The sequence below is a fragment of the Callithrix jacchus genome, chromosome 11 (genome assembly GCF_049354715.1).
Source record: "Callithrix jacchus isolate 240 chromosome 11, calJac240_pri, whole genome shotgun sequence".
Classification (NCBI taxonomy): domain Eukaryota; kingdom Metazoa; phylum Chordata; class Mammalia; order Primates; family Cebidae; genus Callithrix; species Callithrix jacchus.
The window spans coordinates 48,371,145-48,394,018 of record NC_133512.1 but is presented as its reverse complement, the minus strand read 5'-3'; the positions used below and the strand labels follow the sequence as shown (position 1 = coordinate 48,394,018).

At 36.9% G+C, this 22,874-nt stretch overlaps 1 long non-coding RNA gene across 1 annotated transcript in view; it reads right to left on the bottom strand.

Annotated features, from left to right (window-relative positions):
• The window catches only part of LOC144578221 (uncharacterized), a 61,913-nt gene extending 41,424 nt beyond the window's left edge, over window positions 1-20,489 (bottom strand). The window contains exon 1 of the long non-coding RNA XR_013523669.1: window positions 20,426-20,489. This is a non-coding gene — a long non-coding RNA (uncharacterized LOC144578221). The remainder of the gene's footprint in view (window positions 1-20,425) is intronic.
• Between the last annotated feature and the right edge of the window lie 2,385 nt (window positions 20,490-22,874).

The following is a 22,874-nucleotide window of genomic DNA, read 5'->3' as shown; positions in this document are numbered from 1 at the left end:
AAATGTATGAGAAAAAAGAGTAGAGCAACAGAAAATCAAAATATCTGAGGTATCAAGAATACACTTAATATGTTCTAAAAATAAATACAAAAATGGAATGTTTTATCAGAGAATTGGAATTTAATTTAAAAATCAAATAGAAATTAGGGATCTTACAAAATACTGAAATTCAAATATAGATGAATTTAACAGATTAATGATTAACCAAAGTAGAAGAAATTTGCCAGTAGATTCACATATTTAAACACATACAACATATATATTTTGAAGCAAGTAAGTAAATTAAATGAAAAATAAAATAAGAGCTATGTAGATAAAACATAATTGAAAAAAAGGCTCATGTATGTGTAACTGTATTCCAAAAAGGAGAAGTGACAGAGGAAAAAAGATAGAAGTATGAGAAGAACTGTTGGCTAAGAATTTCCCAACTAATGAAAAGCATCAGGTCTTTGGAGCCAGCCATTCAAAAAGCTCTATGAATCACAGCCCAGCTATAAACAAAATAATAATAACTATTATATAAAACTGCTAAAAACTAAGCCAAATGAAAATCTTGAAAGCATGCAAATTAAATACACATTAGTTTCAAATGATTAATAATATGATTAGAAGCTGACTTTGAAACAACACTATGGGAGACAGAGAACACTTACAGTGCTGAAACAAAATGGCTGAATCTGTATTTATAAAATGATATCCTTCAAAAAGGAAGGCTAAATAAAGGTCTTTTTGGTCAAACAAGAAGTTCAGAGAAGCTGAGGTCAGCACACTTTTTCTAAATAAAATGCCAAAGATAATTATCCAGACAGAAAGAAAATAATCCCTAAATGAAGCATAATAGTAAAGGAAAAATACAAAGCACAAGGAGGGAGAAACATCATCGCATATCAAAACCAATACTAAATGTTAGAACATATTAATAACAGCAATAATAATACATGTAGTTCAAAATATATGTTGAATTGATATCCATATTATTGATAGTGCAAGAGGTCAGAGTGGAACTTTTCAGGTACTTTCATTGATCAGGAAGTCTGAAAATAATAAAGGTATATTCTAATCAGTGAAAGATGCATATTGTAATACATATGGTAAGTATTAAAAGCAATGAAAAAGGAAGAGACCAGGCACAGCAGCTCACACCTGTAATTTCAGCACTTTGCGAGGCCTAGGTGGAGGACCACCCGAACTCAGGAGTTCAAGAGAAGACGGGGCCACATAGTGGGACCCCTTTGCTACAAAAGAATGTAAAAAGTAGCCAAGTGTGGTAACACACTTCTGTAGTTCCAGCTCTCAGAACTCTGAGGCAGGAGCATTGCTTGAGCCCAGGACATTGTGGCTGAAGTGAGCAGTGATCACATCACTGGAACTCCAGCCTGAGTGAGACACTTTCTAAAAAAAAAAAAAGATAATAATGTTATTTAAAAACTAAATAATGTAATATGGAGGGAGCAAAGAACAGATGAAACACAAAAAATAATAAGATTACATAAACCCTAAAATATAAGTAATTGCTATATATATTTAAATACTGTAGTTGTCAGAAAAAGAATGCTTGGCTACATACAGAAACCCATTTCTACTTAAAGGAAACACATTTTAAATGTGAAAATAGATGATAGTGAAAGTTTAAAAAGAAAAATAATGTTAAAAGACACTCTGGTACAGCTATGGTGAGGGCACACTGAAAGAAAAAATATACTCCCAAAGATAAAAAGGGGAATCTGGTAATAATGAAAGAATATCAATAGTATTACTCTAAAGAGAAAACAAAAATAACAACACATTAAGCCCTAAAAATATAGAAGGTATAAAGTAGTGAAATAAGAAAAAATGCAAAGGAGAAAAACCCGATAAACCCCTTCAAGATAGAGACAAAGTGACAGGGAGCAGAGAAAGAAAGAAAAGGAGAGAAAAAAGAGAGTAGATGGGAAGGAGGCTCAAAATCCAACAACATAATTTTAAAACTGGTCATTGTTACAGACATTTAAAAGTTGGCTGGGCACAGTGACTCAAGCCTGTAATCCCAGCACTTTGGGAAGCCAAGGCAGGTGGATCACAAGGTCAAGAGATCGAGACCATCCTGGTCAACATGGTGAAACCCTGTCTCTACTAAAAATACAAAAAATTAGCTGGGCATGGTGGCACATGCCTGTAATCCCAGCTATTCAGGAGGCTGAGGCAGGAGAATTGCCTGAGCCCAGGAGGAGGAGGTTGCTGTGAGCCAAGATTGCACCATTGCACTCTATCCTGTGTAACAAGAGTGAAACTCTGTCTCAAAAAAAAAAAAAAAAAAAAATTAAGGGAAAATTAAAAATGCCTAGTTGCCAAATGATATGCTGTGTCCCCACCCAAATCTCATCTTGAATTGTAACTCCCACAATTCCCATGTGTCATGGGAGGGACCCAGTGGGTGGTAATTTAATCACGGGATGGGTCTTTCAAATGCTGTTCTTGTGGTAATGAATAAGTCTCATGAGATCTAATGGTTTTAAAAAGAATTCGCCTGTACAAGCTCTCTCTCTGTCTGCCACCATCCATGTAAGATGTGACTTGCTCCTCCTTGCCTTCCACCATGATTGTGAGGCCTCTATTCCCATGTGTAACTGTAAGTCCATTAAACCTCTATTTCTTCCCAGTCTCAGGTATGTCTTTATGAGCAGTGTGAAAACAGACTCTAGCCCAATCATGCTACCCAGCAAATACCAAAATATTTATGCACATCAATTTAAAATTTCAGATGCAATGTATACATTTCAAGAAAAAACAGATGTGTAAAATGGACACAAAAAGACAGAACTATAAATCGTCTTAGAACTATTAAAGAAATTAAATTTTTCATGGAAAATACCCAACAATGAAGCCTACACTACTTTACCAAATACATAAGGAATAAAACCAAGCTTACATTAAAATTTTCAGACAACACATGATGTTTGGAAAAATGATGCCAACAGTCTTTGTGTCACATTTTGATAATTATTGCAATATTTCAAATTTTTTATTACTATTTTATCTGTTATGGTGATCTGTGATCAGTGTAATATTTTATGGTACTACTGTTAATAGTTTTGGTGTACCACAAACTGTGCCCACATAAGATGGTATACTTAATTGATAAATGTGTGTTTAAAAAAAAAATTATACAAATGAATTCAATTGCTAATACCTATAATCCCAGCACTTTGAGAGACCAAGGCAGGCAGATCACTTGAGGTTTGGAGTTTAAGATCAACTTGGCCAACATGTTAAAACCAAACCCTGTCTCTACTAAAAATAAAAAAAAAAAACCAGCCCAGCATGGTGGTGTGCACCTGTAATCCTAGCTACATGGGAGGCTGAGGCGGGAGGATTGCTTGAACTTGGGAGGTGGAGGTTGTTGTAAGCTGAGATCCTGCCACTGTACTCCAACCTAGGCCACAGAGTGAGACTGTCTCAAAACAAACAACAAAAATCTGACAGATGGAAACAATTGTTCATGCCTGTAATCCCAGAACCACAGGAGGCTGAGGGAAGCAGATCACTTGAGGTCAGGAGTTTGAGACCAGACTGTCCAACATGGCAGAACCTTGTCTATACTAAAAATACAAAAATCGTCTGGGTGTCACTGTGCATGCATGTAGTTCCAGCTACTCAGGAGGCTGAGGGATGAGAATTGTTTGAGCCTTAGAGGTGGAGGCTCAATGAGCTGAGATAGTGCCACTGCACTACAACCTGGGAGGCAGGTCAGGCTGTATTAAAAAAAAAAAAAAAAAAAGAGAGAATTCATAGAATATAAATAACACTACCCACCACTTTTTTTTGATGCTCCAACCATTATCTTGAAATCAAAATATTACTTGATTATTAATAAAATAACATTATAGAATAATCTTCACATGAACATAGTCACAAAAATTTTAAACATGTTTTGAACTAGAAATAAAATCTAGCAACATATATTTTGCATTTATTTCAGGAAACAAAAGTTGTTTAATGTCAGCCTTAATTCAGCACATATACACAAAAGAAAAGAATTGTGTCCATTTAGTGACAAAAAATAAAAACCAATGTACAATTCACATTTTTTTCCAGTTGATAATATAAATCCTCAGAAAATTAGTATTGAAAGGGAACACTGTACCTACAGCAAACATCATTACTGCGGTGCTTTCAGGAACACAAAAAGAATGCCTCCTACATTAATTTCTTCACCATTGTACTAGAGGTCATAGTCATTGTAAAGAGTCACAAAATTGTCTTATTTGAGCCCCAAAGAAATTCTTCGAAACTATGTTTAACTTCATTTAATTGAGGATTAGACATGTTTGGTGGTCTGCACAAATTCTAACAAATATTATAAGAAGTGTTGAAATAGAAACTGAGCTTTTTTCACTCTAAACTCTGTCATTCTTTATACTATGCTAGATATAGGTTAAATAAAAATAAGTAACATTTTAGAGTGCTTTTGTGCAATGTTTTTGTATTAAATCCATTAATTCTCACATCAAATCTAGATGGTGGTACTTTTACTATCCTAATTTTAGAGATGATAAAAATTGAGGCACAGAAGTTAAATGATTTCCATCCAATGCCTCAGAGCAGGTTAAGTGTCAAAGATATGATTCAGCTACAGATAGTGAGGTCCTTGAGCTCATGCCTTAAATATTATGTTCTCCTGTCTCTTTCTGTCACAGTGGGTTGAAACACTGACTATAAAGCCAACCTTATACTACTATTATAAGAGTTAAGTGATACCTGTAATGTTATTGGAACAGTGTCTGGACCTTATTAAATTTCAGCCATCATTGCCATTGCCTATATATTCAAGCACTAATGACAGAATGTCTCAAACTGGAAAGGGGAGCTAATTTGGGAAATTTCTATAGGAAGGTGATCACTAAGCAACATCAATTTATTATCTCTCATGATTTTGTGGATTGGTGGGACAGCTGTCAATTCACATAATGTCAGCTGGGGCTGGAGTCATCTAGGGGTTTGTCTAGAACATATAAGATGGTCTACCCATATGTCTATAGTCTTAGCATAAATTCAAAAATTGAGTTCAGCCGAGATGCTGAAACAGATGGGCTTCTGTTTTATCCATGTATTTTTAGGGCCTCCCTGTGTCAGCAGAGCCCCTTCACAAGACCTCCCCATGCTCTCTCTCCTGCAGCGCACCCAATCTCTTGCATGTTCCTTCAAGGTTCCCGGAAGCACAAAAGCAAATGCTTTGAGGCCTCTGAAGGCTGAAAACATTGCCTGGAACTGGAACAGCCTCATTTCCTCAACATTCTCATTGTTAAAACAAGACAGTCAATCCAGATTCAATATAGGAGGGTATACATAGGCTGTATATATAGGGTCATCATTTACTGGAGGCTATCTTTAAGCCAGCACCACCACAGGGACACTTAGCAACTTAGTCACAAAAATCTCATATGCTTTCTTATCACATCAAGTTTACGAGGTTATAATTTACTCTTTATAGGCCTGCCATTCTGGGTTTTGGCAGTCATAATTAGGCATGCAATCACTACCACAAACAAGAAATAAAATACATCATCCTAAGCAGTTTCCTTGCTTTCCAATGTTTCTTGTAGTCAAATCAGTTCTCCACACCCCCAGCCCTGGACAATCACTGATCTCGTTTCTGTCCTTATAGTTTGTCTCTTGTAGAACGTCATTAAAAAAAATTTAAGTTCCAGGGTACATGTGAAGTATGTGCAGCTTTGTTACATAGGTAAATGTGTGCCATGTTGGTTTGCTGCACCTATCAACCTATCACTTAGGAATTAAACCCAGTATGCATTAGCTATTTTTTCTAATGCTCTCCCCACCCTGCCCTCCCCTGACAGGCACCGGTGTGTGTTGTCCTTGTTCAGCTCCCACTCACAAGTGAGAACATGCCATGCCTGGTTTTCTGTTCCTGCATTAGTCTGCTGAGGATAACGGCTTCCAGCTTCATCCATGTCCCTGCAAAGGACATAATCTCATTCCTTTTTATGGCTGCATAGTATTCAATGGTATATATGTACCATATTCTTTAAATCTGATCCATCATTGATGGGCATTGGGTTGATTATATGACTTTGCTATTGTAAATGGTGCTGCACTGAACATACACATGCACATATCTTTATAATAGAATGATTTACATTTCTCTGGGTATATACCCAGTAAAGCAATGGCAGGATCAAATGGTATTTCTGGCTCCAAATCTCTAAGTTCACCACACTGTCTTCCACAATGGTTGAACTAATTTACATTCCCAATAAAAGCATAAAAGTGTTCCTATTTCTCCACTTCCTCACCAGCATCTGTTTTTTCTTGACTTCTTAATAATCACCATTCTGACTGGCATGAGATGGTATCTCGTCATGGTTTTGATTTTCATTTCTCTAATGATCAAATGATGTTGAACTTTTCTTCATATGTTTGTTGGTTGCATAAATGTCTTAAAGTTCCCTGTAGATTCTGAATATTAGACCTTTGTCAGATGGGTAGATTACAAAAATTTTCTCCCATTTTGTAGACTGTCTGTTCACTTAGATGATAGTCCATTTTGCTGTGCAGAAGCACTCCAGTTTAATTAGATTCCATTTGTCAATTTTTGCTATTGCTGCAATTGCTTTTGGCGATTTCATCACAAAATCCTGGTCCATGCCTATGTCCAGAATGATATTGCCTAGATTTTCTCCTACGGCTTTTATAGTTTTGGGTTTTACATTTAAATCTTTAATCCATCTTGAGTTTATTTTTGTAGAAGATGTAAGGAAGGGGTCAGTTTCAATTTTCTACATATGACTAGCCAGTTCTGTTAGCACCATTTATTAAATAGGAAATCCTTTCCCCCATTGCTTATTTTTGTCAGGTTTGTCAAAGATCATATGGTTGTAGACATGTAGTTTTATTTCTGAGTCCTCTATTCTCCTGTTTTTGTGCCAGTACCATGCTGCATTTGTTGCCATAGCCTTGTAGTACAGTTTAAAGTCAGGTAGCATGATGTCTCAGCTTTGCTCTTCTTGCTTAGGATTGTTAGCTATATGGGCTCTTTCTTAGTTACATATAAATTTCAAAATAGTTTTTTCTAATTATGTAGAGAATGTCAACCACAGTTTGTTGGGCATAGCATTAAATCTATAAGTTACTTCAGACAGGTCATTTTCATGATATTGATTCTATTCCTGAGCATAGAATTTTTTTCATTTGTGTCCTCTCCGATTTCCTTGAGCAGCAGTTTGTAGTTCTCCTTGAAGAGGTCCTTAACTTGCCTTGTTAATGGTATTCCTAGGTATTTTATTCTCTTTGTGGCAATTGTGAATGGGAGTTCATCCATAATTTGGGTTTGGGGTTCATTCATAATTTGTCTGTCTGTTGTTGGTATACAGGAATACTGTGATCTCTGCACATCGATCTATGTATTCTGAGACTTTGCTGAAGTTGCTTATCAACTTACAAAGATTTTGGGTTGAGTTGATGGGTTTTCCAGATATAAGATCATGTCATCTGCTAACGAAGTCAATTTAACTTCCTCTCTTCCTATTTGAGTACCTTTTTTTATCTTACCTGATTGCCCTGACTAGAACTTCCAATACCATGTTGAATAATGTAGAGAGAGCATCCTTGTCTTATGCTAGTTTTTAAGGGAAATGCTTCCAGCTTCTGTCCATTCAGTCTGATACTGCCTGAGGGTTTGTCATAAATGGCTATTATTTTGAGGTATGTTCCTTCAATACCTAGTTTATTGAGAGTTTTTTACATGAAGGGATGTCGAATTTTATCAAAGGTCTTTTCTGTATCTATTGAGGTAATCATGTGGTTTTTGTCTTTAGTTCTGTTTATGCAATCAGTTATATTTATTGATTTGCATGTGTTGAACCAGCCTTGCATCCTGGGGTTGAAGCTGATTTGATCATGGTGGATAAGTTTTTTGATGTGCCGTTGGATTCAGTTTGCCAGTATTTCCAGTATTTTATTGAGGATTTTTCCATTGATATTCGCCAGGGATATTGGCCTGAAGTTTTCTTTTGTTTTCTCTGCCAGGTTTTGGTATCAGGATGATGCTGGCCTCAAAATGAGTAAGGGAGGAGCCCCTCTCCTATTCAATCATATGAAATGGTTTCAGAAGAAAAAAAAATGGTACTAGCTTCACTTTGTACCCTCTGGTAAAATTCAGCTGTAAATCCATCTGGTCCTTGGCTATTTTTGGTTGGTAGGCTATTTATTACTGCCTCAATTTCAGAACTTATTAATGGTCTGTTCAGGGATTCAACTCCTTCCTGTTTCAGTCTTTGGAGAGTATATATGTCCAGGAATTTAACCATTTCTTCTAGATTTTCTGGTTTACATGCAAAGAGGTGTTTATAATATTCTCTCATGGTTGTTTTTCTCTGGGGTCGCTGGTGGTATCACTCTTGTCATTTCTGATTATATTTATTTGAATCCTCTCTTTTCTTCTTAGTCCAGCTAGTGATCTATGTATTTTATTGATTATTTCAAAAAAACAGCTCCTAGATTCGTTGACTCTTTTAAGGGTTTTTGTGTGTCTCTGCCTCCTTCAGTTTCGCTCTGAGCTTGGTTAATTCTTGTTTTCTGCTAGCTCTGGAGTTCGGTCCCTTTGCTCTTTGTTCTCTAGTTCTTTTAGTTACAAAGTTAAGATGTCGATTTGACATCTTTCTAGCTTTCTGATATAGGCATTTAGTGCTATACATTTCCATCTTAATGCTCCTTTAGCTGTGTCCCAGAGATTCTTGTACATTATTTCTTTGTTCTCATTAGTTTTAAATAATTTGACTTCTGCTTTAATTTCATTATTTGTGCAGAAGTCATTCAGAAGCATATTTTTCAATTTCCATGTAGTTGTCTGGTTTTGAGTGAGTTTCCTAATCTTGAGTTCTAATTTGATTGCACTGTGGTCTGAGAGACTGTTTGACTTCAGATCTTTTGCATTTCTTAGGATTTACTTCAAATTATGAGATGAATTTTAGATTAAGTGCCATATAGTGCCCCCCACCTCAAAAAAAAAAAAAAAAACCTGTTTGGGTGCAGAGTTCTGTAGCTATCTATCAGGTCTACTTGTTCCAGAGCTGAGTTCAAGTCCATAATATCTTTGATTTTCTGTCTTGATGATATGTCTCATATTGACAGTGGGGTATTAAAGTATCTCGCTATTATTGTATGGGGGGGTCTAAGTCTTTTTGGAGGTCTTTAAGAAATTGTTTTATGAATCTGAGTGTGCTCCCATATTGGATAAAAATACAGGAATTGAATTTTTTACCATTATGTCCATAATTATGTTTTTTTAAATTATACTTTAAGTTCTGGGTACATGTGCAGATCATATAGGATTGTTACATAGGTATACACATGCCATGGTGGTTTGCTGCATCCATCCCCCATCATCTGCATTAGGCATTTCTCCAAATGTCATGCCTCCCCAATCCCCCCACCCCCTGCTATTCCTCCCTGGCCCCCCTTACCTGCAACAGGCCACACATGTTCCCCACCCTGTGTTCATGTGTTCTCATTGTTCAACATGCACTTATTAGTGAGAACATGTAGTGTTTGGTGTTTTGTTCTGTGTCAGTTTGCTGAGAATGATGGTTTCTAGCTTCATCCATGTCCTGGCAAAGGACATGAACTCATCCTTTTTTATGGCTGCATAGTATTCTATGGTATATGCCACATTTTCTTTATCCCGTCTATCACTAATGGCAATTTGGGTTGGTTCTAAGTCTTTGCTATTGTAAACAGTGCCACAATGAACCTACATGTGCATGTGTCTTTACAATAGAATGATTCATAATCCTTTGGGTATATACCCTATAATGGTATTGCTGGGTCAAATGGTATTTCTATTTCTAGATCCTTGAGTCACCACTGTCTTCCATAATGGTTGAACTAGTTTACACTCTCACCAACAGTGTAAAAGCATTCCTATTTCTCCATATTCTCTCTAGCATCTGTTGTCTCCTGATTTTTTTAATGTTCGCCATTCTAACTGGCATGCTAAGATATCTCAATGTGGTTTTGATTTACATTTCTTTAATAATCAGTGATGAGTTTTTTTTCATATGTTTGTTGGCTGCATGTCTTCTTTTGAAAAGTGTCTGTTCATATTGTTTGCCCACTTTTTGATGGGGTTGTTTTTTTGTTTTTGTTCTTTGTTGGCTTAAAGTCTATTTTGTCAGAAACTAGGATCACAACCCATTTTTTTTCTGCTTTCCACTTGCTTGATAAATTTTTCTCCATCTCTTTATTTTGCACCTATGTGTATTTTTGCACATGATATGTCTCCTGAATATAACACACTGATGGGTCTTGTCTTTTTATTCAGCTTGCCATTCTGTGTCTTTTAATTGGGGCATTTAGTCAATTTACATTTAAGGTTAATATTGTTATATGTGAATTTGATTCTATCACCATGATGCTGGGTAGTTAATTTCACAGACTGGTTATTTCATAGTGTCCTTGGCCTATGTACTTCCCTGTGTTTGTGGTGGCTGGTAACTCTTTTTTCCTCCCATGTTTAGTACTTTCTTCAGGAGCTCTTGCAAGGCAGGCATAGTGATGACAAAATCCCACAGCATTTTGTCTGAAAAGGATATTATTTATCTTTCACTTATAAAGCTTTGTTTGGCCAAATACAAAATTCTGGGTTTCAAACTTTTAAGAATGTTGGACATTGGCCCCCAATCTCTTCTGACTTGCAGGGTTTTGGCTGAGAAGTCTGTTTTTAGCCTGATGAGCTTCCCTGTATAAGTGACTTGGCCTTTCTCTCTTCCTGCTTTTAACATTTTTTCCTTCATTGTGACCTTGGAGAATTATGTGTTTTGGGGTTGATCTTATGGAGTATCTTATTGGGGTTCTTTGCATTTCCTGAATTTGAGTATTGGGCTGTCTTGCTAGGTTGGGAAAGTTCTCTTGGATGACACCCTGAGGTTTTCCAACTTGGTTCCATTCTTCCCATCTCTTTCAAGTACTCCAGTCAGTCATAGGCTTGGTCTTTTTACCTACTTCCGTAATTGTGAAATATGGCAAGGTTTCTCTTTAAAAAGCCTGCTCAACCTTTTATTCTTTAATTCCCAGGACCCAACCCCCCTTCTTTCTTCTCCTTTTCTTCTTTCTGATTTTACTACATGCCCAGGCATGCCACAGCACCATGGAGTTGTCAATACCAGCTCATATTCCTTTCCTTATTTGGGAAAAGACTGACTCTCTAGTTCGTCCCAGACAATCCCTTCCTTGGGTCCCCTCTCTCCCATCATGCATCTGCCTTATCTAAGAAAGTTTACATCTTTAGCCAAGCAGGTCTTGTTTACTTTGTGTGGTCCAACCCCAGCCAACAGGGAAAGGACACCGAGGCAGGAGTCGCATTAGAAATAAAACTTGTACTCTTTGTTTGGGGTGCTCTTGTGGACAGTCCTGTGAGAGGCACCCTTCTGCACTGAAGTAAAATTGGTTTGCTTAGAAATCCTTTACCTGAGTGCTTATTTTTCCATACAACTCCGAGCTTTATTTCTAACAATTCTCAGAGGTTTTAGTCATTCCTTTTCTTTTTTTTCCCCCTCTAATCTTGTCTGCCTGCCTTAATTCAGCAAGATAGACTTCCAGGTCTGATATTCTTTCTTCTGCTTGGTCACTTTGGCTATTGATACTTGTGTTTGAATCATAAAGTTCTCGTGCTGTGTTTCTCAGCTCCATCAGTTCATTTATGTTCCTATCTAAACTGCTTATTCTAATTAACAGCTCCCATAATCTTTTATCATGGTTCTTAGCTTTTTTGCATTGGGTTAGAACACAACCCTTTAGCTCAGCAAAGTTAGTTATTACCCACTTTCTGAAGCCTACTTCTGTCAGTTCATTGAACTCAGCTTCAGCCCAGTTCCGTGCCCTTGCTGGAGAGTGCTGCAATCATTAGAGAAGAAGAGGCAGTCTGGCATTTGGACTTTTCACCGTTTTTTCATTGTTTTCCCCTCATCTTCCTGGATTTATCTACCTTTGATCTTCGAGGCTGTTGACCCTTGGATGGGGTTTTTGTGGAGTCTTTCCTGTTGATGTTTGTGTATTTCTCTTTTAACAGTCAGGTCCCTCTCCTGTAGGTCTACTGCAGTTTGCTGGGGGTCCACTCCAGACTTTGTTCACCTGGGTATCGCTAGTGGAGGCTGCAGAACAGTAAAGACTGCTGCCTGCTCCCTTGTACTGGAAGCTTTGTCCCAAAGCGGCACTGAACAGATGCCAGCCGGAACTCTCCCAGATGAGGTGTCTAGTGACACCCCTGTTGGGAGGACTCACCCAGTCAGGAGGCATGGGATCAGGGGCCCACCTAAAAAAAAGCAGTCTGGCTACCCCTTAGCAGAGCGGGCACACAGGTATCGCCCTCATCTTAATATCCCCCTGGGCTTTTCAGAGTCGACAAGGAGGAAAGATTAAGTCTGCTGAATCCGGGTCCACAGTCACCCCTCTTCCCAGGTACTCTGTCCCAGGGAGATAAGAGTTCTGTCTGTAAATCCCTGGCTGGAGTTGCTGAAATTTCTGCAGGAAGGCCCTGCCCAGTGAGGAGAGATAGATCTAGGCCCACCAAAAGCAGCAGTCTGGCCATGATCTGCCACAGCCGGTTTGCTGCACTGTGGGGAATTCTGCCCAGTTTTCCGCACACTGGCAGGGAAAAGCTGCTGACTAGAGCTGCAGTAATGGCAGTCGCCCCTTCCCTTGGCAACTCGGTGGCCTTAGGCAGACTCCAGGCTGCTGTGCTGGGCAGTTGGGTTTTCAAGCTAGTTGGTCTTAGTTCATGGGGTTCTTTCTGTATGGGACCCACTGAGGGAGGCTGCTTGGCTCCCTGACTTCAGCCCCCTTCCCTTGGGACTAGACAGATCTCCTACCTCACTGGAGTTCCAGGAGCCCCTGCAGTATGCAAAAGTTCCTAGAGCTCAGTGCCTGTCCAAGAAGCCACCAACCCCAGTGGCTGCTGTGGGTCTGCACAGTTTTGTGTTTGGGACCCAAGGCCCCTGATGGTTTAGGCTCACGAGATAATCTCCAGATCCACGGGTTGCAGAAATTCATGGGAAAAGCATTTCTCAGGCAGGTAACACAATTCCTCTTCATCTCCCTTGGCTAGGGGAGGGAGGTCCCTATGCCATGTGCAGCTCCTAGGTGAACCATCAATGTGAGTTGCAGCAACTGCCTAGCCAGTCCCAATGAGAGAGTCTGGGTACCTTAGTTGGAAATGCAGAATTCACTCACTGTTTATGTTCATCTAAGTGCGAGCTACAGACCAGAGCTGTTTCTACTCAGTCATCTTGGTTTCTCCTTCCAGAGTGTCATTTTAATCAGCAATCCCCAACCTTTGTAGCATGGGATTGGAGGGTATGGTTTCAGAATGAAACTGTTCCACCACAGATCATCAGGCATTAGATTTTCATAAGAAGGGCCCAACCTAGATCTCTAGCATATGCAGTTCACAATAGGGTTCATACTCCTGAGAGAATCTCACGCTGCCACTGATCTGAGAGGTGGCAGAGCTCAAGGGGTAATGCTTGCTGGCCTGCCATTCATCTCCTGCTGTGTGGTCCAGTTCCTAACAGACACCAGACTGTGGCCTGGAGGTTGGGGACACCTAATTTAAATGGATTCATACAATGTGTATGTTTCAGGCTGGACTTTTTTTTTTCCTTAGCATGATGGTTACAGTGTGTCCATTTACGTAGTTTCTTTTTACAGTGAAGTAATATTCCATTGTGTGAATGTACCATAATTTATCAGTTCACTAGTTGATGGAAAGTTTGGTTGTTTCCAGTTTTTGGTGATTATGAACAAAGCTGCTAAAGGGATTCATTCACATAGAAGTTTTTGGTTAGACATGTTTTCATTTTTCTTGAATAAATACATAGGGGTGAGATTTCTGAGTCATATGGTAGGTTCATGTTTAACTTCATGAGACCTGCCAAACTGCCTTTCAGATATCTTACTATGGTACAATCTCACCAGGAATTTATAAAAGTTTTGGTTGCTTCAAGTTCTTGTCAACAGTTGGTATTAATTTTGTTTCCATATTCTAACAAATATGCTGTGATTGATCATTGAGTTTTAATGACCAGTGATGTGAGTATCTTTTCATGTGCTTACTTGCAATCTATATGCCTTGTTAGATAGGATGTCTTTTTAAACCTTTTACCCATTTTTCATTGGGTTGGTTTTTGATTTTGATTTTAGTTTTTGACTCTTGAGAGCTTTTTCTGAAACTATTTGCATATATACATTTTGTACACATTTCCACCCAATCTGTAGCTTTGCTTTTCATTTTGCAACAGCATTTTTTCAAGACATAAATTTTAGTTTTGATATAGTCTAATATATTTCTTATTCATGGTTTTTATTCTGTTTAAAAATCTTTGACTAGCTGAATGTCAAAGAACTTTCTTCAAGAAGTTATATAGTTTTAGATTTTACATTTATGTTTATCATCCATGTTTTAGTATATAGTAGAAGGTATGAGTCATGAGCCAAATCCAAGGACAAAATAATTTGTTCTGTTTAATATTTGATTATTTTGCATTTCCTACATAAAGTGACAAGGAAAGCAACATGTTGTATATTAAAACCCCATGGAGACAATCTGAAATTAGCTTATCTCTACTGGTGATCCATTGGATTTCTTTGCCTATTGATTTGGAATATTTTTTACACATATTTAAAAATCAAAAGTATTTAACTCTAAGTTTAACAACATCCTAAGAATATACATAATGCCAAAGTAATTTCTTCAGTTACATTCAAGTCAATTTGACTGTAAACCATTTGCTCTGTAAGTTTTAAAGATACAGTTGGAAGTAAGAAGGTATTTGAGCTAGTCCAATCACTAGCATCCCTAATTTGTGCTAGGGCAGGTCACTAAACCGTTTTAATTTTCTGACAACGAAAATGGAAATACTAAAAGGAATAAAATATTTTATATGAAAATGTCTCAAAGAGTATAAAATGCTATAATAGTTAATAATTCTTACTTGACCTCAAACCACCCTAAGTCATTCTAAGCATGTCCAAATTGAATAATCTTCTAGGCTGATGTTTTAAGCCAATTCAGAATTCACTACCTTCTAGTAAGTATCCAGTTCTCAACAGATGTCCACAAACTCTAGCCATCTGCTCTCTCTTCTGCTCTACCCAATTACAGCTTGGCTTATTCATACCTCAATACTTTTCTCTTCTTGTCCCTTTCATTGTTGTTATACTCAGCAGTTGTCAGTCTTTAATTATACTACGAGCTTCCTGAGGCTACACAATCACAATGTAAGAACATGTGGGATAGAAGTTGCAGAGCTCTCAAAATTTTTTATGGAAGTTTAGAGAGAGGAGGTTCTACTCTAACTGAGAAAGCTGTGAATCATTATATGATTATAGTAAGGATTAGTAAAACATTTTTGATACATTTACTGCTATATTCAGCTTCTTGACTTCTTTATCATTTCTGTGTGTATTTATTTCCACATCTATAGACATGGGCTTGTGATGTTTTAGAAATATTCTATAAGCCTTTGGTTAAGAGTTGCATACAACTATAACATATTACTGTCTTTCTATTGTGTCTTAGAATTTTGTACAGCTTGAGAAAGTATGTATCTTTTCAAGGAATTTTATCTTAATTTTGCTTCACTACATCTTGATACTGAAAAAAACTGCATTTCAACAATAATTTTTTGAAAAAGACTGGAGAAATAGAATAGCATATCATACAGTGTTATATTCCCATGTGAGAAAGCAATTTCTAATGGTACACATAAATATTTCAGTCACTTAAAATACCACATTGAAAACTGACTGAGATCAATACTTGTTGAAAGAATCTAGGAAGCCCTTTGTGTAAGAGTCATAATTTCCTACACATATTTTAAGATATTGTGCCACAGAGCCTTGTGTTTGGTGCTCACAAAGTTCCAGTGAGTATGGATTATATGTCAAATGAAAGTAGCATTGATGTTGCTTGGGTGTAACGGAGTTATGTCCTGTTAGTTAGAAAGACAAGGATAGAATGAAAATAATTCTTTGGCATGAATACAATTTTTCTAAGTTATTCTTAAATTGTATTTTTATGCATTTCTTTTCTTCCTTGTAACTTCTCTGCTCACTGTTCTTTAAGTGTTCCATTATTTTTCATCATTATTTTATTCCCTTTCATTAAGAAGGCACGAACCACATATTATGCTTGAATTCTAACCTGCTTAGTGACTTCTTGCTAAGTATTTTTAGAGCTGTTGTTTTGTTTATTAAGACATAAAGCTACATATATTTTCCAGAATATTTTGAGGTATTTTACACAAATTTAAAGATAATTCATATTTATACCCTCTATATTGAACTGGTTAAACAAGAGAGCATGCAATCAAAGCCAATCTTGGTCACTATTGAAGTTTTTAGATTCAGTTTGATCTCATTTGCTTTTATTTTGTATCGTTTATGCAGAGGGTTTACAATTTTTTGTTTCAAGTAAGACCTTCATGTTTCTTTTATTCTCATATCCTAAAAATAAAACTGAACTAATTTTTTTTATGAGTGTCACCCTATCCAAGTGTAAAAATCTTTAGGTTATTCTCATGAAAAGAGGGTTATAAACCCATTTTTCATGTGTAAAAGACCATGTGAAAAACATATGCCTTCCTTAGTCTTTGCTGTAGAAACTTAATGTATAATTGAAAAAAATTATATATATTATAATGTATAATTAAAAAAAAAGTCATGCTCTGTTAACAACTTTGCTCCATTCACTCTTTATCCAATTTGCCAGTCTGTGTCTTTTGATTGGGGCATTTAGTCCATTTACATTTAAATGTTTTGAGAATTCACCAAATTGACTTCCATGGAAGCTGAACTAACTTACATTCCCACCAGCAGTATATATGCATTCCTTTTTCTCTGTAGCCTCACGACCATCTGTTATTTGATTTAAAAAGTGTATTTTTTAGCAAGCCAGGTGATAAAACTTTCTATGCAGAAAAATAAAGCAGGAAAAGAGGATGGAACATTTTGGGAGATTAATTTCAATTTCTTAGAAAAGAAAGGCCTCACTGAAAATCTGACATGTGATAAGGACAGAAGGAAGGTGGAGAATGAGCTCTGCAGTTTTATGGGCTGTTTCGAGTTCTCCACACAGAACAGATGCCGTTATGCATGTGGCAAGTTCAAAGAACAGTAACATCAATGTATCTGGAACACAGGGAGAAAAATGGTGGAAACATACTCCTTAGAAACTCAGTATGCCATATTAAGGATTTTGGGTTTTATTGTGAGTGAATTGAGGAGCACAGGACATTTTGATTAGAGGCATCACATGCTATGATTTTTATTCTGAAATGGCCACAATGGCTCGTGTTGAGAATATCCACCAGGAACAATAAGGTAAGAGTCAGGGAGATGAACTAGAGCAGATACTGGCAAGCCCCAGTACAAGGATCTTGCCTGCCTGTTCTGGTAAATAAGCCTTACTGGGACATAGACATGCTCATTCAATTGCATAGTATTGACGGCAGTTTTTACATTGTGGCAGAATTAAGTAGTTGCCACTACTTAATTAAGTAGAATTAAGAATTAAGTGGTTTTGACAGAATTAAGTAGAACTGGCAGAACTAAGTAGTTTTTTCTTAAACTAAGATCCTGTGGCTTATTTTATCTAAAACCACCTTAGATCTGACCCTTTAAAAATAGTTTTCAAATTTGAATTGGAAGGCTATTGCGATAATCCAACTGAGATATGATGGTGGCCTATATCAAGTTGAGCAGTGGAAGTAATAACATTTAGATGCTGCATATATTGAAAATAGAGCTGACAAATATGCTGACAGAGGAAAGGTGTAAAAGAAAGAAGGTAACAATGACTTTCACCTGAGCAATGGGACAGACAACTGCCATTTACTTAGTTGAAAGACTGTGGGAAGAGCATGTTTGGATGTTGAGATCATGATTTTGGTCTTGAGATACCTAACACATCCTAATAAATAGGTATAATACACAGTTGCACATCTGAGACTTGAGTTCAGCAGAAAGATCTTGGCTAGTGACATAAATTTGGGAGCTTTTGGCAGGTAAGTGGTATACAAATCCTGGATGAGATCACAGGGTGTGATGTTGAAGGAAAGGTTCAGAGTTTAGACCCCAGGCTTGAGGCTTTCCAGATTTTGGAGGTCATGCAGATACATTTCAAACAGGAAAATAAAGAGCATCTAGTTAAATTAGATAGACAAAAGCATATGAAATCTTTGATGCTTCAAAAATAAGATCATCAGCCAAGAGCTGCTGCTCATTTAGGTAAGATTGGGATGGAGAATTTATTTCCAGCTTAGAACAATGTGCAGACCATCGATAACCATGAGGAACATTTTAGTGGCATATGGGGTGAAATCCTGATTGAAATAAATTCAAGAGGAAATTAAAAGAAACTGAAGACAGCTCATAAATAAAGTACCTGAAAGTTTTTCTGTGAGGGAGAGAATAGAAGGTAGCAAAAGGATGTGGTATTGAAAAATTTTTTTCAGATAAAAGAAATAGCAAGATGCTCGTATACTATTAGAATAATTCAGTCAAAGGAGGTAAAGGATATTAATACCTAACAAAGGAAAAATCGAGAGTGATGTGTTTCAGCAGGTGCACAAGTGGAGGGGAAGTCTTTCAATGAGAGCACAGGTTGTTCAATCAAAGTAAGAGAAGAAAAGCGGAGCATAGAGGCAATATAGAATCAGGTGAGTAAAAAGGAGTGTAGCAGCTGTGAACAGTCTCTTCTGATTATTTTTAAACTTTTTTTTTTCTTTTTATCATAAGCAAGCAAGCAAAAGAGCTGAGGGGAAAGAGGTCTTGGAGACATTAGAGAAGATGGTAAGCACTATCCATTAATTGAAGAGTCAAGTTGAATAGACTAGGGGAATATGGAATTTCTGCCTAATATGATGGGCTAAGAGTAACAACAAAGCATACATTAAAATATAAAATATTCTAAATATCCAACAAGAGAATAGTGAGAAATTATTCTAAAACTTTCAGCGAATGAACTATTGTAGATTTAAATTTTCTAATATGCTTAGTAACATAGGAAAATCAATGTGGAAAAATAAAACTACTATTCTTTATATTCTATATTGTTACCAGGAAGTGTAGGAATCCTTAGTTCTTAGTCTTACTTGGAGAAAGAATTATGTCAAGTGATTTGGCCCAAAAAGGAGAACTGAAGGAAAGCAGAGTGCAGAGTTTGTTTAAAGCGACAGCACACTTTGGAAAATAGGAGTCAGAGCCAGCTGTTGAAAGGGAATGGGCCAGCAGCAGTCCCTGAGAGTTCTGCATTGACTTTTTATGATGTCAGATATTTTCTTGAAGTTCTCACTTCCGTCTTAAGTCTCTCCATTTTCGTCTAGTTTTTCCACCCCTTCCTTTCAGCACCAACTTCTCAACCCAGCCTTGTGGGACCCTCCCTTACTTTTAATTGGTGTGCATGCACCAGTCTGGTGTCAAATACAAAGAGCACCTACATTATCCCTTAGACCCTTCTTCTTTGCCTTTTGCCTGTCGTTAGGCATGTAGCTAGCTCCCTTCTGACAGAATAAACGCAGGGGGAATGATTATCAGGAATCTTAACTGGCATTGCTTTCTGCAAAGGTATTTCCCCTCCTCTCCATTCACCTCTAGTAGAATGCAGGTTGCAGGTGGTCCCTGGTCTGTGATATTTTCCAAACCACCCCTTTCTAAGTGTTTCCCTCCCTTGCTCATGTCTTGTTATCCGCTTGGCATTATGAAATTTAACAAGAAACAAAGACATTAAGACTCCAAAGTCACATTACTGGGATAGCCCAGCTTACAACCCAGGTTTAGCTGATTTCAAACTGGTTTCCAGACCACTTAATTTGAATTTTAAGTATCTGCATCACATAGTTACTTGAAGTTTACTTTTTACGTTTAAAACCTCCAACATTTTAGAATAAACCCTATTACATAGATAAGTATCCTATACTTTCTAATTGAACATTGTTTCAACTGCAGTGTAGAAGTTCATATACATTGTTTCTAACATTCCAAGTTAATCACCCTAAACTGAGTTTTCATGAAAACGATCATTCACTACTTTAGTCACACTTTTGTCAAAACTTTAGCCAGCTCTGTCGTTTTAGAAGTGTTCCATTGAAATCTTCACATAAATCACCAAAATAACTAGCATGCTAATTCCTTCTTGAAAACAGTAAAAGATATAGAATTACAGAAGCTTATTTGAAAAATGAAAATGGTCTCATATAACTAAAAAGAATTGTTACTGAGTAGAATTTCCCAAATTCAGCATGTAAAACAAAAAAAAAAAAAATTGAACAAAACTCACAAAGTAGCAAAAGAAGGAAACAAGGAAAGACAGACATAAGCAACAAAAAATAATATTAAAAAAAAAAAAAAAAACAAGTAGAGAAGCCAGACTTACTCCAGATAACTCAGAGAGGGAGAAAGCTCCTGACTGCAAACGTCCCAGGGCTGTTATAAAGTCCAATGAACTTGGCAACAGGTGTCTTTAGAGGCTTCCAATTGGTTATACCCTATGACCAATCAGAGATTGAAGTGGAAACTTCTGTCTCCTTATCACAGGAGCAAGGATGTGGCCTGAATGTGCCCAGACTTGCCAAGAACTGGCTGCACCTGCTGTTGTTTTGTCTACGCCTGGACTCCAGATTACTCTAATTCCCTATTCTGCTACAGAATGAATTTCAGGCATAAATGAATCCAGAAACAAAATCCAAATTTTGTATAGTCGCTCCTCTATAATAATCTCTTTAAGCAAACATAGTTTAAGTTTCACATTGTTTCCTCCAAGGACTTCCTGGTTTTTTTACACATGTGAGATTTACTCCACTCTGTAACAGCTGACAGTTAGATGAACTTACCTTGTCTCATGACCATTAATATTTCTTACACACTAATGACTTCCAAATTTGTATCTTCTGTCCAGTTCTCTTCTTCTGAGCTTTGGTCAGGCATATTTATCTGTCTTCTTGACGTCTCCCTTACTGTAATTCAAGCATAATATGTTCAAAACAGGTAATCTAAGCATTTTGCCACATCTGCAAGAATAAAGATCATACTCAGTGTTCAGACTGCCGGCATTCCAGAAAATGTTGACATCACTCTGAATGGAGGCACAGTTATTCAGAAGGAGTCTTGAGAAACTCTGTGGAGGTACTTTAATTACATGAATGTGGAACTCTGTCACTTTGAGGAAAATAAAAAAGGTAGAGGCTCCAGCTTGACAAATGACAGGGAAATATAAAGAAATGCTAACTGGGCACATTATCTGTGGCCATCCACAGAGCATGATCAAGGAGTTACAATAAATCTCCACTACAAAATGAGATCTGTGCATGCTTACTTTTCCATCAATGTCATTTTTCAGGAGAATGGGTCTCTTGTTGAATTCAAAATTTCTTAATAAAAAAATGCATCCACAAGATTCAGGTGGGTCTGGATGTTGTTTGTTTGCTATTTCGAACCCAGAAAAATGAGTTAATTCTTGAAGAAAATGACAGTGAACTTATATCAAATTCAGCTTCTTTGATTCAGCAAGCCACAACAGTTAAAAACAGAAATGTCAGAAAAATTTGGTATGGAATCTATATCACTGAAAAAGGAACAGTTTAGCACACTAATAAGTAAAATCCAAAAGTTGTCCAGCATTGAAAACAAAATGCTGATGATTCCTCAACTCCATTTATGATGTTTTAAAGATTTAATAAAAACTCTCTACTGGAAAAAAAAAAAAAAAAAAAAAAAAAAAGCAACAAGCAACCAACTAATCAGACTACCTGAATTAGAGCTCTCCCCTCGAGTTATTTTCCATTTTTATAATGGCATCATCATTTGCTCAAGCAAAGAATCATCTTCAATTCCTCTCTTTATCTGAAAACCGTATTCACTCAATGAACAAGTTTTCTAGGACTATTTCCAACCTACTTACTTATTCAGTTCTTTCCTCCCTTGAAACTCTAGTCCAAGCTCCAATCATCTTCAGCTTGTTTTATTATAACAGTTTTCTAAATAGTCTAAATATTTTCTTCAGCTCCTCTTCTAATTTATCCATCAAAAATTCTTTTTGAAAGATCATTCAGATAACATCACTTTCTCAATGCTTTTTGTCACGCTAGAATAAAATGGAAACTCTCCATTCTGGTCTGTGAGATACTACGTGATTCAGATTCTGTCAGGATTTCTACCCATCACCCTACCCCCCAGCTTTTTCTTCAGTGTCACTGTTTTCTTTGTGTTCTTTGAAGACATCAAGTTTTTCTTGCCTTACATTCTTTGAATCCACTCTCACCACTGCCTGGACCACTTCCCATTGTTCTTGTATTTTAGGTCTCCTATGAAATGTCACACACTGGGAGAGTTGTTTCTTGACCATTCCATCTGGGATAGATATCTAATTGCTGAATGTATGTTTTCTCTACCAAAACATCTACTTCTTTCTCCTATGACCTAACACAATCTTTTGGTGTTTTGTTTATCCATGTGTTTCTTTGTGTCTCACTAATTTTTCATAGGTTTGTTACTGAAACTCCAGTGCCTATCACATATCACATTCTTAATAATTTTGAATGAATGGATAAATGAATAAATGAGTTAATATACTATTTTCACACCTTGCAGAAACAATAGTTCACTTTCATAGTTTATAAATTCATTAGTTTCCATGTACAGTCAATTGATAGTTGGATTCCAGGTGATAATTGCCTTCTTAATATGTCTTTACTCCCCATTTTTAGGTGGTAAAGATTCTGGTTTAGTTAACTTCTACAGCCATTTGGTACATCAAACTTCTCAATCTTTTTTTTTTTCTGCTTTCTTTCTGTATATTTCCAATGGATATTTATAAGGAAACTATT